Raw genomic sequence first — 7736 nt, 5'->3', positions numbered from 1 at the left:
CCAGCCTCGGTGACATCAGCAAAACTCCATTAAAAAAAAAAAAAGGGCCGGGCGCGGTGGCTCAAGCCTGTAATCCCAGCACTTTGGGAGGCCGAGGCGGGTGGATCACGAGGTCAAGAGATCGAGACCATCCTGGTCAACATGGTGAAACCCCGTCTCTACTAAAAATACAAAAAATTAGCTGGGTATGGTGGCGCGTGCCTGTAATCCCAGCTACTCAGGAGGCTGAGGCAGGAGAATTGCCTGAACCAGGAGGCGGAGGTTGCGGTGAGCCGAGATCGCGTCATTGCACTCCAGCCTGGGTAACAAGAGTGAAACTCCGTCTCAAAAAAAAAAAAAAAAAAAAAAAAAGTCTTTAAGTTTTTAACTTTAAGTTAGAAACTTTTAAGTTTAAATTAAAAATTTTAAGTTTTTAATTTTAAACTAAACTGGGACTACAGGTTTGTACCACCAAACCCAGCTAATTTTTGTATTTTTAGTTAAGACAGAGTTTTACCATGTTGGTCCGGCTGGTCTTGACCTCCCCACCTCAGGTGATCCATCCACTTCAGCCTCCCAAAGTGCTGGGATTTACAGCCGTGAGCCATAGTGCCTGGCCCTACTCTTTGTTTTTTGAGAAAGGGTCTCACTCTGTCACCCAGGCTGAAGTGCAGTGGCGTAATCACGGCTCTCATTAGAGCCTTGACCTTCTAGGCTAAGTGATCCTCCCACCTCAGCCTCCCGAGTAGCTGGGATCACAGGCACATGCCACCATACCTGGTTAATTTTCCTATATTTTGTAGAGATAGGGTTTTACCAAGTTGTCCAGGTTGGTCTCAAACTCCTGGGCTCAAGCCATTCAACTACCTCAGCCTCCCATAGTCCTGGGATTACAGACATGAGCCACTGGGCCCAGTATCTTTAAGTTTATGAGAGATTAGTAAAAATGAACAGAATGGAATCACATACTTGACAGAAGTAACTATCTAAAAGGTTTTCTGAAAGGTGTTTTGAAGTTTTCACAAACACAAAAAATGATACTATATGTATATATTGACTAAACCATAATTAACCTGAAATTAGTACAATAAATGGGCAAGAAACTAAGCTTTGAATAAGCTATTGTGGCTAATGGTCTGAACTTCAGCAAAGGGGGAGATATTCATACAGCACTGCAAAGATGATTCAGGCACAGAAAATGCTGGAATGCTGCTAGCCAGCCTAGTAAGTGCTAAGACATTTCTAGTTTTCAATATTAACCTAAAATTCTGATATCTGTTTTCTTAACAGAAGCAACATTTGCTAAGATAATTAATACTGCCATTGATTACACAGTTATTTCTCAGTGCTTTTTTCTTTCCACTTAGGAAGTTGGAACATTCCAAGATACAATGCCAAGACATGAATTTGGCTCAGGATCTATGGTACCAGAATTCAGAATATGAAGCTTTATTTAATCAAAACAAGTTGGGGCCAGACATGGTGGCTCATGCCTATAATCCCAGCATGTTTGGAGGCTAAAGCAATTAGATTGCTTGAACCCAGGAGTTTAAGGCCAGCTGGGCAACATGGCAAACCTGGTCTCTACTAAAAATCCAAAAATTAGCCAGGCATGGTGGTGCATGTCTGTAGTCCCAGCTACTCAGGAGGCTGAGGTGGGAGGATCACCTGAGCCTGGGAGGCAGAGGTTGCAATAAGCCAAGATTCTGCCACTGCACCCCAGCCTGGGCAACAGAGCGAGACATGTCTAAAAAAAAAAAAAGAAAAAGAAAACACGAAAAAGAAACCAAGATTATGTGCCCTTTCCTTTTCTGTACCAAGCAGCAGCAGGAGCCAGGGAGCTCCTTGAGTGAGTGTTTCTGGGGTGTGAGGGCTAACCATGTTATGTGTGTTGCAGAAACCCCTGGGATGGGTGTTCTCCAATCACTCAAGCTTAGGCCTGGTGGAGAGCCTCTGTTTCCTTACCCTTGACTGACCCTTCACTCTCACGCTCCTCTTGCCACCACGGTCTGGAGGAGCTCAGCACTTCCTCTGGTGCACCATACAGCCACCTCCAGGCTTGGATAGCCAACTACAAGCACCCTGGCTGACCCAGTCCCTCCTAGAACCAAGGGTGCCTTTGGAGGCCCAAGTTCAAGCGCTGCTTTTGCCACTCCAGCCATACAGGACCTGCATCTCCAATGAATGCTTTTCATTGCACACAAGCTGATGTCCCCCACATTCTCAGGGACCAGAGCTGCTTATGAAAAAGTGTGTCCTCAGCCTGGCCATCTTCTCCAAGGTTGAGAACTCACTAACACAAAATAGTTTCTTTTCCAACTAGGGTTTCTAAGCTGGTGTGATATGGGTCTTGAGAGTCCTGGCAATCATTCTGGCTGTCATGTGATAAAATGTAACCTTATGGATGGTGCAGTACAGATTGCTATTTAAACTAATAGCCTTTAGGCCAGGCCTGGTTGCTCACACCTATAGTCCCAGCACTTTAACAGGCTGAGGTGAGAGGATCATTTGTGCCCAGGAGTTTGAGATGAGCCTAGGCAATACATGGAGACCTTATCTCTATTAAAAAAAAAAAAAAAGATAAAAAATTTTAAAATGGAATAGGCTTTCTCTCCTGTCCTACAAGAAGGAATGGCTAAATTCTACCTAGATACATGCTGATCCAGAATAGAGAAATACCTCTCCCAGGCATCCCTGCAGCTAGATGTGGCCATGTAGTTAAGATCTGGGTAGTTCCATGCACCAGAAGCAATATGCACAATTTCCCTCACAGGGAGAGTCATGCCCTCCCCTTCCCTTTCTTTGTTGATGGCTGGAATGTGGACATGAGGATGGCCTACCTTGGACCATATGGTCTGGGCAACACCCTAAGTAAGGATAGCAGAACAGGAAGACAGAAATGCCTGGGTCTCAGATGACTTTGTAGATTAGGCTCCACATAAGAGATTGGACTTTTATATAAGGAGCTTATTTAAAGAACTAGGGAGTCTCAGCCTGGGCAACATAGTGAGACCTTGTCTTTACTAAAAAAAAAATTAGCCAGGCATGGTGGTGCATGCCTGTGGGCCCAGCTACACGGAAGGTTGAGTTAGGAGGGTCACTTGGGTCCAAGCGATCGAGGCTGCAGTGAGCTATGATCATGCCACTGCACTCCAACCTGGGTGACAGAAAGAGACCCTGTCTCTAAAAAAAGAGAAAAGAAAAGAATTATAGGGTCTCTATTACGTATGACCAACCTATGTGCTAACTAATGCATAAAGTGAGAGAAAACATTGTCCCATGATATATTCTCTGTATAAAGAAAGCCCTGTAAACATTGAGACTCTGGATTAGGCTGTTTGAAATGAGTGCCGTTGCTAGATTTTCTTGTCATGATAGGCAAAAAAATCCTATTTCATTTTCTTGAGATTATATAAAAAATTAAGGTTCTGTTGCTTATAATTGAGATTCCTGGCTCTTTCTTTAAGGCATATTCGTTTTGGAAGAACATTTTTGCCCTACTTACACAAATCTGATTTGGTTAGTTTTCTAAGAATTAAGGATTAGTTTGCCCCCAAAGAATATTCCTGATTAAGACATAGCAGTTCCAAGAAGCAATTTTAGCTTTGGAGGCAAGAATGTAAAAGTTTGACTTCATTGGAAAAAGGTGACTCAATACTGACTAGGGTTTTTTTCTGTTGTTTTTTATGAGACAGGGTCTTGCTCTGTCACCCGGGCTGGAGTACAGTGGCATGATAACAGCTCACTGTAGCCTTGACCTCCAGGATTCCAGCAATCCTCCCACCACAGCCTTCCAGGTAGCTGGGACCATAGGCATGTGCCACCACACCTGGCTAATTTTTTTTCAAATGAATCATAGCCAATTTATTCCAGTTCTTCAAAATTTATACTCAATATCTTGTTTCTAAAATGTACATCACTCTTTATACAATAGTTTTATAGTTTTTTTCTTTCATTTATGTATGTTTTAAGATGGAGTCTTGCTCTCATCACCTAGGCTGGAGTGCAATGGCATGATTTCGGCTCACTGCAACCTCCGCCTCCTGCGTTCAAGCAATTCTCCTGCCTCTGCCTCCCAAGTAGCTGAGATTACAGGCACCCACCACCATGCCCAGCTAATTTTTGTATTTTTAGTAGAGATGGGGTTTCACCATGTTGGCCAGGCTGGTCTTGAACTCCTGACCTCAGGTGATCCATTTGCCTTGGTCTCCCAAAGTGCTGGGATTACAGGCGTGAGCCACTGTACCTGGCCCATAGTGTTTTCATCTTTACAGTTTTTCAGTAGAAGGCAGACTCTTGAGTTGCCCAGTTAGAAGCCTGTGACCTGCTATTCTGATTTTCTTCTCAATATTCATGGCCAACATCTGGCTTCTAAAAGAAAGGTTTTTGGTCTTTTCAATCACTTACTGATAGGGTGAGACTGCATTATTACCCATAACCACATGGCCTAAGTTAGAATCAATCTAGGCATCCAGTCTTGCATGTCTAATCAAATTTACAGCCCACCTTTCAGTTTCTTCTGGAGTCATGTTCAGTTTATCTGCCAATATGTTAATGCTGATATATTGGTAGCTGTAACAGAAAGTCTCAAATATGAAGAGATGGGTATTTTCAGTGAAATCCTCAAGACAAGCTACCAAGAAGTCACTCACGAACACTGATTCACATTCCCTCAGCTTTTTCTGAGCCCCATCAAAGTCAAAGTTAACACACAAGCATTCCACAAATTCTGTAATTGGGTCTTTATATGTGTAAAACTCCTGTTGAATAACTGACTAGATCTTTTAGTGCACCTGCTGAAGTTTTCAAACAGCCTTGTTTGTTATAATTGCTGTAGTCAAATAGTGAGGAATGTGTGGACACATTGTCTGAATTGCATTAAGATACTGTGATTGGTAAAGGAAGAGATTAACAATATTATTGTGACCTTTGGGGTAACTGAAGAAAACAGAGACCAGTGAGTGAGCCATGTTCTCTGCTGAAGAGACTGGAGTGGGGAACTCACAGAATTATTACCTATCTGTTGCTGGAACCTTCAATGCACTAGCAAGTGAAGCAAAACACAGCTAATCTGTAAATTAATAATTCATCAACACTCTAAAAATATATATTCTACTGCTCCTGATTAATTTTCACACTCACATTGGAATTTTGCCTATCTGTACAGCATATCTAAATATCCCTGCCTAAAGCCATGCTGGCCCGCCAGGTAGTCAAATAGCATCCTACCATCCCTGGTTGATTGGATTTGCCTTGTAGTTGCTGGATCTTCATACATCTTCACAGCTGATTCTGTTTCTGCCTGAGAAATGCTTTAAGTTTACTCTGGGGAAAGCTAGCCTCTGAAATCTTAATGCAGACTTGGGATGTAACTGTGGAAGACCTTACATGGATAAAAGAGACCAGCCTGGCCAACATGGTGAAACCCCACCTCTACTAAAAATACAAAAATTAGCTGGGTATAGTGGCCGGCACCTGTAATCCCAGCTACTCAAGAGGCTGAAGCAGGAGAGTCACTTGAACCTGGGAGGTGGAGTGTGCAGTGAGCTGAGATCGCACCACCACATTCCAGCCTGGGAAATAGAGCAAGATTCTGTCTCAATAAAAATAAAATAAATGACTAAATAATAAAGCCTTAGTTGGGATAAGGCTGGACTTGGTGGCTTATACATGTAATTCCAGCACTTTGGGAGGCTGAGGCAGGAGAATAAAACTTGAGGCCATGAGTTTATTATTTAAATAACAACAAAAAAATGAGCTGGTCATGTTGGTATGTGTCTGTAGTCCTAGCTACTCAGGAGGCTAAGGTGGGAGGATGGCTTGAGCCCAGGAGTTCGAGTTTACAGTGAGCTATGATTGTGCCACTGCACTCTAGCCTAGGCAACATAATGAGACTCTAATATGGTTTGTCTGTGTCCCCACCTGAATCTCAAATTGTAGATCCCATAATTCCCATATGTCATGGGAGGGGCTCAGTGGGAGTAACTGAATCATGAGTGAATAAGTCTCATGAGATCTGACAGTTTTATAAAGGGGAGTTCCTCTGCACATGCTTTCTCTTGCCTGTTGCCATGAAAGGTGTGACCTTTTTTTTTTTTTTTTTTTTTTTTTGAGATGGAGTCTCACTCCGTCACCTAGGCTGGAGTGCAGTGGCATGATCTCAACTCACTGCAACCTCTGCCTCCTGGATTCGAGTGATTCTCCTGCCTCAGCCTCCAGAGTAGCTGGGACTACAGGTGCCTGTCACCATGCCTAGCTAATTTTTGTATTTTTCTTTTTTCTTTTTTTTTTTTTTCAGGAAAATTGCCTGAACCTGGGAGGCGGAGGTTGCGGTGAGCCGAGATTGTGCCATTGCACTCCAGCCTGGGTAACAACAGCGAAACTCCGTCTCAAAAAAAAAAAAAAAAAAAAAAAGAATAATAAGAAAAAGAGTAAAGAAGAGGAAGAAAGAGAAAGAGGAAGAATTTTTGTATTTTTCAAGTAGAAACAGGGTTTTGCCATGTTGGCCAGGCTGATATCGAACTCCTGATCTCAGGTGATCCGCCTACCTTGGCCGCCCAAAGTGCTGGGATTACAGGTGTAAGTCACCTTTCCTGGCCTGTTCCTCTTTCACCTTCCACCATGATTGTGAGGCCTCCCCAGCCACCTGGAACTCTGAGTCCATTAAACCTGCTTTTCCTTATAAATTACCCAGTCTTGGGTATGCCTTTATTAGCGCTGTGAGAACAGACTAATAAAGACCCTATCTCTATTAAAAATAACAACAACAACAACAAAAACTCAGATTATTTAGAATAATGAAAGGGGTGTTGACGTTTTTAAGCAGGTATGGCAAGAGAGATCCTATTACAAGTGCTCTTACCTTGGGTCTGATAAGCTTCAGAAATGTGAAACATCCTTGAAATTATAAATTATGTGCCTTTTGCTTGGGAATGGATCAAAAGCTTTCCTCAGATTCTCAGCAAGATACAAAAATTAAAGAAATCTCTGCTCAATTAAAAATGAAAAAGAGCTATTATAACTTAATTTTAATCTTTAATCCATATTTAGACAAGTTAGTGGCTAAATTTATTTCTATTTTATCCTTTTGAAAACCCTAATACTACTTATCATTTATATTCAAAAGAATTTGCAATAATTTGGGTTCTCAGCTTTTCAGACTACAGGGACATAAATACAAAAGATAATTAATCTCTTAATTATCTACCATCATTCTAAATCTTACAGATGGTAGTCCTACAAATGACATTGTATTAAGAATTGCTAAAAGATGTGTGGATTAATCAGAAAACTAGACGAGTATGTTTTCCTGTCAAAAAGGGATTTCCGCACTGCTAGGTGTATCATTCACTGCAGTGATCCCCAACCTTTTTGGCACCAGGGACGAGTTTCCACAACTAGGCGTATGGGGATAGTTTCAAGATGAAACCGGTCCACCTCAGATCATCAGGCATTAATTAGATTCTCATTAGGAACATGCAACATAGATCCTCTACACACACAGTTCACAATAGAGTTCACGATCCTATAAGAATCTAATGCCACTGCTGATCTAATAGGAGGGAGAGCTAGTGCTTAACTTGCCTGCAGCTCCCTGTGTGAACCCAGTTCCTAGCAGGTCACAGACAGGTACGGGTCCGCAGCCTCAGGACTTGGGACCCCTGATTCACTGCACATGCAAAAGTTTTATACATTTAGTGGAATCACTGAAGTAAATAATCAGGAAGCATAAGTTCTGGTACCAGTTTTATTTGTAA

General features: G+C 42.2%; 1 pseudogene; it reads right to left on the bottom strand.

Annotated features, from left to right (window-relative positions):
* Nucleotides 1-462: 462 nt before the first annotated feature.
* On the bottom strand, nucleotides 463-7630 carry LOC141581647 (eukaryotic translation initiation factor 3 subunit E pseudogene; annotated as a pseudogene).
* Between the last annotated feature and the right edge of the window lie 106 nt (nucleotides 7631-7736).

Source organism: Saimiri boliviensis, chromosome 16, assembly GCF_048565385.1.
Source record: "Saimiri boliviensis isolate mSaiBol1 chromosome 16, mSaiBol1.pri, whole genome shotgun sequence".
NCBI classification, from domain to species: Eukaryota; Metazoa; Chordata; class Mammalia; order Primates; family Cebidae; genus Saimiri; species Saimiri boliviensis.
The sequence above is the reverse complement of the archived record's forward strand: the minus strand, read 5'-3'. Positions and strand labels throughout refer to the sequence as shown.